The sequence below is a fragment of the Tamandua tetradactyla genome, chromosome 1, assembly GCF_023851605.1.
Source record: "Tamandua tetradactyla isolate mTamTet1 chromosome 1, mTamTet1.pri, whole genome shotgun sequence".
NCBI classification, from domain to species: Eukaryota; Metazoa; Chordata; class Mammalia; order Pilosa; family Myrmecophagidae; genus Tamandua; species Tamandua tetradactyla.
In genome coordinates, this window is record NC_135327.1 from 93,487,284 (window position 1) to 93,498,804 (window position 11,521).

At 42.9% G+C, this 11,521-nt stretch overlaps 1 non-coding gene across 1 annotated transcript; it reads left to right on the plus strand.

Moving 5' to 3' along the window:
• The first annotated feature begins 11,107 nt into the window (after window positions 1-11,107).
• Window positions 11,108-11,238, plus strand: LOC143653699 (small nucleolar RNA SNORA42/SNORA80 family). The gene has a single exon (XR_013161486.1). It is a non-coding gene; the product is annotated as a small nucleolar RNA SNORA42/SNORA80 family (small nucleolar RNA).
• The last annotated feature ends 283 nt before the right edge of the window (window positions 11,239-11,521 follow it).

Below are 11,521 nucleotides of genomic sequence, written 5' to 3' on the forward strand. Positions count from 1 at the left end.
AGAATGTCCTCACTTAGATTGCTGGTGGTGAAGGCATGGCTATATGATTACCCCAGGAACCATTGATATTTTACTTAGGTTGGATTATACAGTGTGAATAAAACTGCTAAAAAATGAAAAAAAAAAAAAAACAAAAACCAAAAACTGTATTGCCCAAGTAGAAATTCCAATCCCTTCATGTTATAAAAGAGGAAGCTGAGACCAGAAATGACAGGCAGCATCCTCCAGGCCAGAGAATGGTGAAAGTGGTGCCAATGTCTCCAAGCCCCGGGACATCACCTCTTTTATTCTGTACCTCCAGCAGCCCCTGAAACAATGTTGGTAAAATAATACGGTTGAATTGAAAAAGGGCAGACAGATTCCCATAACGTTCTGCTATTAAAATAAAAAGTCAGCAGTGAATAGGCCATACCTTCCCCTTCTTCCCTTCCCCAGTATCAAAATGCAGGAAGTGGTTTCTGTAGGAATTTACCCCATTGTCACGGCACACAGAGCCATTCAGTTGTCTGGGTCAGCGCAACTCAAGGAGTGCCCCGCGCAAGTGCCAGCATCGTGCAAAGCCTGCTCAGCCATGGGCAGGTGATTTAATCCACTGACCTCTTTATCCACATCCTGAAAATGAAAGGATTTGAATAGATGATCTCTGAGGGTCTTTCCAGCTTAGAAATTCTAGGTTTCTGATGGGATTCACTGCACAAAAGAGACATAAGTAGAGAAAAAAAAAATTGCCCTTTTCTCTTGTTTTATTTCGTATGTGGCTAAATACGGTGTCTTTGATTCTTTAAAAACAAAACAAAACAACTCCCTCTCCTTTAACCTATCTCCTTCCTAATATCTTTTGTTTCCTCTGATTCACAGCCAATTTGGGTTTCTAATAAACTCTTCAAGAGCTTGAACCAAGCATTCTCATAAACTGGTGGGGAAGGGTTCTCATGGAAAGAAAGAAACGAAAAGAAAGGTTCCTGTTTCCATACAAACTGCCACAGATTGGCATCTGTCCTCAATTTTGGCAAAGCAAATGAGAGGGGAAAGGAGTTCTTATTGATTGGAAGAAAACAAAGCCAGCAGAGCCCAGAAGCTTCTCTGTGGTCTGCTCGCCATTGTGTCTCCCCGTCTTCCTGGCCTCCCGAGGGATAGACATCCGACGCTCCACGGAGTTTCTCAGGGCATTGGCAGTTGAGCTGGAAGCCCAGGCCTCGCTCCTGGGGGAGTTCTCACTGCTTTCCCACAGACTATCCAACCTGCAGCGAGTGTGGAAGGGAGAGGGCGCTTGCAGAGGGAATAAGGGCCAGGCTGTGACAGCAGGCGCTGCGGCCGGCAGTGAAACCAGAGAGCAGCTGGGCTGTCCAGTGCGTACAGACTTGCAGACACCCCGACTTACCACTATGCAGTTGGGGTGCTGGGCCCAGCCGGGGCGCTGCTGCATGTGGTCGCTCAGGGACTCCTCTCTCCTTAAAGTGGGGCTGGGAACACGGATGTCTCTGGCCTCTTGATGCTCTCCTCGCTTCTCCTTTTCTTTTTGTCTTCTTTCTCAGCAACCTCTCTCTTCACCTGCTTTCCCTTCCTCATACTCTCTTTTCCATCTTTCTTTTTTTGATTCACCCTTTCCCTCCCCCTTCCTTCACCCTGCCATTCTCTCACCCCCGGCCACCTTACGTTCTCCTCATCTCTCCCACCTTTCTCTGCTTATTCCATTTTCCTTTCCTTTTTCTCGCTGCAATTTCCTCTCCAGCATGATTCATGTGCTGAAGGGCTCCCCAACCAGCTACTGACAGACCAGGTGTCCAGGTGACCAGGTGTCCAGGTGGGTTTCCCCATCTCACTGAAGCTGTAGAGGATTGGAAGAGGGGCAAGATATTTTCTGTTCCTGCAAAGACATTTTTTTTTAATCTCATGAGTCAGCTACATTACTGACTTTGAGTATTCTCTCTTTCTCTCTCTCTAATCCCCTAGTTAATCTAAAGTGAAACACTGCTGGATCATTATTAAATAAGGACTGAATTTCACAGGGATTTAGGAAGTAGAAGTTTTCCTGTACCTCTGATTTCATTACTCAGGTAGGGAGTCCTAGAAAACTAGATCCCAAGAAAAGCCCATCTTAAAAGGAATTTTTTCCATAGCCAGTAAAAGAATCTACAAGTCTGGGTCTCTGGGCTCTGCTCTGAGGAGGACGTTTCTACCCACCAAGGCAGGAAAGAGACAGTTATAAATTCATACTACAGGGCCCAGGAGGTCTTGCTATGATGCTGGATGGAAGAAAGTACCATCTCAGCTCTGCCTGGACCTGGACTAATAAGTGTTACCCTGTTCGGAGCCACCCAGAGCTGCTGCTGCTTCTCCTTCTTTGCCATAAGACCATAAGAGAAATGGTCCTTGAGGCAAAGGGCTCAAGAGGTCAGGAGAGACACTGGAAATCTTAGAGTGTGCATTCTCAATCTCTTTCTTGTAGACAGGCCAGTTCCCTGGAACAGTGGTTCCTATGTTTGGCCCCAGGACTGCTATGTCCTTGGACTCTACCAGTTCCCTGTGTGAGGGTCTTCTGAGGTGGTCTCTACTTTTGCTCATGTAGATTTACATGAGAGACTTCTGCTGTCTACATTTAATAAGTGTCAATGGTATTTCATCAAAAGCAACCAACCTTCTTTTTCTTTTCTTTTTTTTTTTTTGCGGTTCTTTTGTCATATTTGTTGACATTTGAAATGAATAGCTTCAAGAAGCATGATGGTGGAGCTGGTGTTTTGTTTACACTGTTGATGATAAAAAGAGCTTAACACAGTTGTCGGAAGGGAAAATGTAAGCACTCTTCCTATTTGAAAATCTGAAGAATTAGGGGAGGTAGTCTCTATCACAAATAGTAGTGGCTCTTATAAAGTCTTGTTTAACAATGGAAATAGAAACCTGACAACCCAGCAGTGTACCTAAAACACATATTACTGCCTGACTTTTTAAGACAATGAAATCTTCCTCTTCCTCCATTTAAAATATCTTAGAATCTACTAAAAATTATGAATGAGTGAATATCACCCCCACTAAATTCTGGTGCCCAAGTCAGATAAACTGCATGTATGCACACCATTGTTTCTTTGGTGCATTGTAGAAAGAAGCCTTTGAAATCAGAAAGGCTTGGGTTAGAAACTCAACCCCACTCATTACAAAATCCATCAGTGCCTCACTTGGAGGGATGAAAATGTCTACATCACAGGTTGCTGTGAGGATTCAACAGGACAATGACCCAAAGTGTCTTGCAGGGCCCAGGCCTGCTGCCCTGTGGGTGAGCAATGCACTCACGCTCCCTACTCCCTTCTGCTGCTAAAGCTGGGAAGAACCCTGAGCCACAGGCCATACCCCTGAAAACCACTAGGTGGCACTGATTCTGGGACTCCTTTACCCTTCACCTCAAAGCATCCTAAATTTACCACCACCCCACCTCCTGAGTAACTTACCTGGGTGTGGATGATCCAAAGTGTGGATTCCACTCCTACTGGCTTAGGCCCAATCATTTAGGGATGAGTTATTTGGGTTGACTTTATTCTATCACGAAAGCACACATTGCGCCCAGCCCTGCAGGATAAATAACACAGAGGGTAGTCAATGGAAAGAGAGAAGTGGAAAGAGAAGAAAAGAAAGATAAGGGGAGTGAGAGAGAAGCAGTAAAGAAAGTGAGGGGCGAAGAAATGGGTGGAGAAGGACAGAATAAGAGCGAGGGTGACAGAGAGAAAAGGAGGTAAGTTAATATTTGACTAAAAAAAGGATGGCTATTTTTTAAGTGCTGAAAAGCCAAAAGAGATTGTGCCTCTCTTTTGGGAACCAAGAGGCTTTGAAAAGCATGCTGATGTATCTGGCTGCCCAGCCTATGAATTCCAGAGATAAAAAACTCTGGGCAAAAAATAGGCATACCACCTGGATATCTTCTCCTCCTTAAGTTAGAGAGGTAGGAATAAATGAGAACATAGCATAGGATTACTGAAAGGTCTAGTGTTTGAGGGAAGCTACCCACCATTGTTTTTCACTTTGATAATTCTGAGAAGACCTTCATGGGATGTGAGAATGTGTTTATGCAAAGGCTGATTCTTAAAGACTGAGCTGTCTTGGGCAAGAGGCAGGCAGAGGCACCTTTCCACCTAGGAGGATGCTGTTGGAGTGGGGTAGCTCTTGCCATCAGCAAAAGGGTCTCCTGGATGATCCGCAGGGTCCTTTCTGATGTTACCTGTTTCTCAAAAACACAAAAAGCAGGACAAGCCATGGTGGCTGCCTGACCTTCTTAACCCACAGCTTGCCCACTGCTGTGGTTTCAGCTGGGGGCTGCAGGGGGTCCTGCAAGAAGAGGCAGAGACCAGGGAAGGTAAAAGATAAACATTTCTGCTTCTTGTATCAACATTTGTTGATTTCACCCCCTCAGCCATTTCCTACTGGGAGTTGGAGAAGAGAGGAAGGGCTGGGTATGCCTTGGCCACGGAAGGGAAAAATAGAAAACTAGCAAACCTTCTGAGAACTTGCCGCTTTGAGAAAGTGATGTCCTAGAGACCATCTAATTAAATATTTGCAACTGACTCACTCTTAGAACATGGCAGTCCCACATTCTCCTGAAACTGAGGGCAACTGTAACACACTGTGTCAGAGCATGAGTGACCAAAGCTCTTCTTTCCTTCTCCAGTATCATCCCCTTGTGTAGAAGTTACTGTTTCGGGGTATCATTGTCATTGTGAAAGCCGGCACAGACATCAGGGAGGAACTTTCTGGAATGTTTATAAAGGAGCCTGAAGGCAGGCAGCTGGGTTTGCGTCTTGGCTTGGCGACTTCGGCTCTCTAAGTCTCAGTCCCTTCATCTGTTAGGTGGAGCCAATGTCAGTCCATGCCTCAGGGAGCACCATGAGAAGTGGGTGAGAGAATACAGAGCACTTAGCCCCCTGCCTGACACTGAGCTATCTGTGTTACGATTATTGTAAAATAGAAAGCTGCTAAGGAGGCTTGGTGAATATAGTAGTCCATGAACTGGTGTGGATTAATTCACGTGCTTTGTTGTGGAGATCAATTTACTACTGATTTTGAAGGGTAGTTTGCAAAAGAGAGATGGGAAATTGTAAAGTGTGATGTAAACAAACACAAGAATTACAAAAGTGTTGAGTTAGTTGGAAGCTAAAGCAGAGAAAAGAAGAGAAGAGGACGAGAAGAGGGAAGCGGGAAGAAGGAACTGCCACCTCATTGCAGCAGTAACCAGCACAGCCCACAGCCTGCAAACTGTTTTACAACCACCATGCTCTACGGGAAAGTCGCCATCTCTTCAGGAAAATATCTACTTAGCAGGATTCTGGTACCTCAATATCTGAGTAGGTTGGAACTAATAAAACACTTCTTAGATTGCAAGTCTGGTAATAATTTGAGGAAAACAAAGCACATTTTAAATCCTTTTTTTGGCACTATTTCCAACATTAAAACAAAATCTTGTGATAGAAGGTTTTGAATAATACTTTGTGAATTGACTTGGAAACTGAATGCACACTTTCCATCTTCTAGTCCAGCCGAGACAACTCATGAGAATACTTGTTGGTGGGAAACCTCCGAATGGTTATCTGTCGTTCAAGTTTATTATTAAAGATACATTTTCCAAGCCATCTAGAAAAGCAGGGTTCATTTTATTTTCAGTGGTTAGCGAATGCTTTCCACGTCAAGTTGTTTCACGGTCTCCTACATAATGTGCATGATTTTTGGCTTCCCAGCGGCTCTGTTTCCCTGTTTACCACTTTGGCTTGTATGCTCAGAGGAGGTGACAGGACACATAAAACCAAGCAAAAGCCTCCACAAGTCCCATTCCTCTGGTCTCTGTGGTTGACTCAGAGATGGTCAAATGACGGAGACAGGATGGCATCACTTGGAGATCTGGGAAAGATTGCTGACCCCTTCTGCTTCACTGTGTTGAATGATGAGAGCCAGAAGCCTCTGTGCCTGCCCTTCCACCCCTGTCATCCCCAGCCTTGGAGAGAGCTACTCCATGGAGGCTGAGTTAAGAGATGGCAAGAGAGTGGTTTCGTACTACAGCATTGGAGTCACTGCTTTCTTGGGACTTTTCATTTAAGTGAGACAATAGCTATTTTTTATGCTTTAATCCAGTTTGAGTTGGGTTTTCCATCACTTGCCACCAGGATATCAGCACCTACCACACAGGACTGTTGTGGAGAGTAAATGCACCAGTCCACAAGGAGACACACAGAGCGTGGCACAGGAATGCCCTATGAGTTTCATCTGTCTGTCTCAGTGATGGTGGGCACAGGTGCAGCGCTTTTAGCATTGTGCATTGGGATGCTGAAGGAAAGCTTTACAAAGGGTGCTGAGCTGGGTCTAAAGGTTTGGAAGGGCCTGGAAACATGGAAAGGAGGGGGAGAGAAGGGAAAAAAGGGGGTGAGGGCTAGGTAGAAATGTATAATGTGCACTTGGGGCATCTGAGAAGACCAATCAATAGAATAGAGGAAATTTACTGGGATTACTCCAAGTCTTGGGTGACGCTAAAGAACTTGGACTCTGCCCTACAAGGGGCTGGGAGATTCTGACTCTCTGGCTCAAGGTGACTAATCAGCATTAATCTGACATATCCCTGCAATAAAAGATGTTGCAAGGGAGGCCATTCCCGGGGCTTCTACCGTGATGCTGCTAGAGGTAGCGCAGGCCTGAACCAGAGGCTGGCAGAGCTACGGAGGGGAAGGCAGCGGCAGGTGTGAATATAATGGGCCCAGGCTCTTCTAAGCTTGACCTCTTCCTTTCAGGGGATGAAATATCAGCCCCAAAAGACCAGATTCCTGTTAGCCTTTGTCTCTGAGTAGGAATGGCGATTCTGTGGCATTTGCTTTATTTGGCTTGTTCAGTGATTATCCGTTTTCTATTTCTGCTCCCTCACCACACCCTCTGACTCACCTGTGTGCTAGAGGTGTGTACTGCCTTCAGAGCTGTATAATAAATGTCTTTTTAGTCTACAAAGATATCATTTTAAATAGTTTATATTGCTTAATACCTATTTTTTGTGAGATTGCAAAGTAGTTCTGGTAGACTCTTGCTCACTAAAGAAAAAAGGAATTAAGCAATTAGTTGTTAATTTGACATGCAGGTTTTGTGAAAATGCCAAAGACAGAACAAAGCAAAAGGTTACTTTTCATAGCTATTAACGTAGTATTGTGGAGGAATCCTGAATGAAAGCCAAGAGGCCTGAATTCTAGTATTATCTCCTCTCCCAACAGTCTTGTGGCCTTCCATATGTGTTTAAGTATTTCTCTTCTCGAATTTTCTCATTCATAAAATGAAATAGCTTTATTCAAGGATAAAGTGGATAGATAGCTTTATTCAAGGCTCTCTAAATTTCTTTCTGGATCTATCACTCAAAACATATTCCCTGATGGCCAGTAATTGGGTTCCATTCTCTAATGGAATAAGGCAAAGGACTTAGCTCTGTGGAGAATCTGAGCACCGCAGGTGCAGTTACACCAAATGAGCTAGCTTTCATGGTCTGCGGCAAAGGAGCCTTAATAGAACAAATCTTACCTTACTTTTTAGAAGCACTACATGTTTTTCAACTTTTATTGGGCGCAGATATAAAACAGAGCCCCCACTACATATTACTTCCAGAGGTAGGTAGGGACACAGTTTAAAGAGGCTTGATGGTATGCTGGAGGGAACCCCTAAGGAGTCATGGATAAGAACAGCTCCAGTTCCCACTCTGCTGCTTCCAGGCTGCACGAACTTGGAAAGACATTTAACTTCTATTGTAACTGGAGCGCTGCTGACAATAGAGCCAGCTGAACCCTGTTCCAGGTTCATGACTCTCATCACAGAAAGAATTCAGACAAGATGGGCCAGTAGGAACAAGTAGTAAAGTTTATTAAAGACAGAGGGAGTACATATTGAAGGGATAATGTGGACGTGCTCAGAGTCACGCACTGAATGGAGTGGGTGAGCTTGTTTCATAGGGAAGTCTTGTTGATGGCAGGTTTCCACAGTGACCTTTGAACACTAAAGGTTTACATGGTTTGCATTGTTTTAGGAGGAGATAGCTATTGGTGCTTGTGAAGTTCTGTCATGCTCTCAAAATTTGTCTTTGGGCAGATGTTTAACAATTTTTATGACCCTGCTTTCTGTCATTAACCAAGAATCCACTCTGGGTCCATGGCTTTATAAGCTGTGTGATTTGGGGAGGTGGGGTTTTAGGGGAAGTTCTTGCTTTAGGGAGTTTGCAGTTTGCTTTAATTCTTTTGGAGCTGAATAAGAAGCTAGGGATATGCAGTTGTCCATGAGCTCTTTAAGAGCTGTATAAGAAACCAGGGACTTGTAGATGTCTTATTCTATCTGGCTTTAATATGAGCCTTAATTTCTTAAGGGGATAATATTAAATATTAAATTCTAAGGGGATAATGAAATGGGGATAATAATACAAATCTCAATCATAATACAATACAAAGAGTACAAATATAAATATCTAATGATAAATATCTCTTTGAGGATCAAACGATTTTATTTAATGCTTAACATGTGGACACTTAGTGAGCACTCAATAATTAGTAACTAGGAAAAGCCATAGTCAAAACTGTTTATTTCACAGCCTTATCTGTTACATCCTTAGTTCAATCATGGAGCTGATCTAAATATTTACAACTCCTATAATCCACACACTAATTAAAAACTTTGATCAATTAGATAATAGTCATCTACGTGAAGCAAGGCAGTGGGCCCTGGGAACCTGGGGCTTGCCCTAGGATTTTCTTCAATACCTAAATTTGCACATGCAAAGATTTTTATGCAAGCTCCTGTATTTCTCATGTATCATGCGTCCTTCACATGTTTTCTTTGCATACTTCACATCCCAGGCCGCTTAAACTATTGCTAAAATCTTCTCTCTTATGTAATGGCAGGGTTTTTTTTCACAAAGAAGTACAATTTTTAAGAAATTTCAGCTGAAATGCTGATTATGCATCAGCAAGTAGCAAACAATAGAGTCACAGTGAGCTGTGAATGCTGGACAGTCACCCAATTCGTTCAGTAGCTGTGTTACATGCTCCCACACACCAGCTTGGCAGCAGATAATTCAAATTTATGCCTCAGTAAAATGACAACTATCTCTGTGTCATGTAGCATTGGGATAATTCAAAGGAAAAATGGAAACTATTAATATAAAATGCGCAAATGCCAAATCCATGGACCCCAAGACACTTAAACCATTGATGGGGCCCAGGACAGATGTCATGAAATCAGATAATAGACCCCTTCCAAAACAAAGGAAAAGAAGTCTTCATTTAAAATGCCTGGAAGTCCCTGATGCATTCTTGCTCCAGTTCCCATTAAAAAAACAACCAAAAGCTAAGTTCTAAAAATTAAGAATATGTTCTAGAATATGTACTAACTGCAAGGTCCATTGAGCTGTATTATCTGACCAGGGTAAAACCAGCCAGCCTAAAATGAAGCAGGAGGCACTTCCAGTCACATCTCTAGTCTTTGCCTCCAACTCAGAAAACCAGTTGGTACCAATGATAAATTCAGGGGACAGCTCTCTGTTGCACAGGTAGTACTTTAATAGATGAAAGCAAGTGTCAGAACCAGGGCAGTTAGTCAGAGGTCCAGTAGAACTCATAGGATATATATGTACAAGGAGCAGGAGCTGTGAACATCAATAACGAGCATCGGCAGCGACACCGAACAGGCCCACGCTCATCTCTAGTCTTATTCATTTGCAAATACCCGACCCAAGTAGATGTCTCATAGTTCATTGATAAATGAGCATGAAGATTGGAGGCCATGAAAACACACTGCAGCATAAGAAAAGAAAGCATATTTCTGAAGAGTCTGTAAAACAACTTTGCTTTGAAAGTAATACATGAAACAGGAGAAGATCCCAGAAAAATACTTGACAGGGTCCCTATGAGAGAGGGGTGGGAAAGTAGTGCAAAGAGAACTTGCCAAGATAAAAAGATAAAGAAGGAGATGAAAGGATAATAGGCTCCATTAATTGGGATAGGAAAGGATGGTATTTAAACAATATTTTTAATTAAAAAAACAAAAGTCTCTTTAAGGAGTAGAGCTGACAAGTTGGAAAACCAAACCAGTAATGGAAAGAATAAACTTGAGATGCTGTCTGATAATGAGGAGAAATCTCAATAGCATATGTGGGGAAACAGGGTGGCACTGCTTCCGATTGCTGGACAGCAGGTCCACAGGAGTAGCTCTGTTCTACATGTCTCTCATTCTTCTGGAGCCACCTGGCCACCTGGGACATGTTCTCACAAAGGTTGCCTAAATCTAAACTCCACCCAAGAACATTCCTAGGCCTTTGCCATGTGTCACATCTATTATCATCCCATTGGCCAAAGTGAGAGGTCACATGACTGAACCCAACATCAAAGGGGCACAAAAGTATGATATATCCCATAATGGGCAAGCAAGGGGAATGGATATTTGCTGAATAATCATCCAAAACATCCCATTCTAAAATCTTAAATGTGTTTCACCTGGTCCTGGTAGCCCCTCACCTGATTCCACTCCCCAAGTACACTCTGCATTCAGTCCAAGAGGCCCCCTTTCAGTCCACAAGGCACTCTTATACTTCTCAACTTAGGGCCTTTGTGGAGTCTGATCCATCTTCCAGGGATGCTCCCCGTTCTCTCTCCCCATCTCTTCCACCAATGGGTTCTTGTGGCACACTTAAGTTTCCTTCACAGTGCTCGTCACAGTTTGTTATTGCAGATCCATTTGATGGACACCTGTAGAAGCTGGGAGGGCAGAGATCACATCTGGATTGCCTGCTGTGGTTCTCCCAGCTCTTGGCAGTGTAGCAGGCACATCAGGGGGACAATAAATATTTTTTTGGATCCAGGGATAAATGAATGAATTGATAACTGCTGATAAAAGTGTAAATTGGTCAATATTCAGTAGCTTTATACGATCGTAGGTCATTGACCTCAAGTTTTTTTACTCTTAGGACTCTATCATGGAAAAATAATCAGAAGAAAACACAAAGATGTATGCAAAGTTCACTAAAATTTTTGAAGAATATCATTGCTTTTTGAGCTTCAAAAATAAACATGTTCACTATAAGATATTCAAAGAGCACATCAATGTAGAAAGCAAAAGGGATGCATGGGTTTAGATTTATGGCAGGCCTGTCCCCCTGGGTCTCTCATAGTGTCCCATGCCACAGCCAACTCTAACTCCAAACCATTGTTTGGCCTTATCCATAGGCTTTGGCACTGAAGGGGTTGCACAGTGCAAAAAAAAAAAAAAAAAAAAGGAAATAAAGAAAACAAAAGGTTCTCATATTCCCACTGCCCAGAAGATAATGTATCTGAATTGGCTGGCATAATTTTCACCAAATAGTTTTCTTTGCATATATTAACAATATGACTAACATAATAGTTTTTTTTGTTTACCAAAAAAAGAGATCATAGAAACATATCCCATTTAATCCACCTTAATAATGCTTTGAGATAACGTTATTTATCTCTCAGATACTATCTGAAATATACATAAACCCGTCACAGAACACCACGGT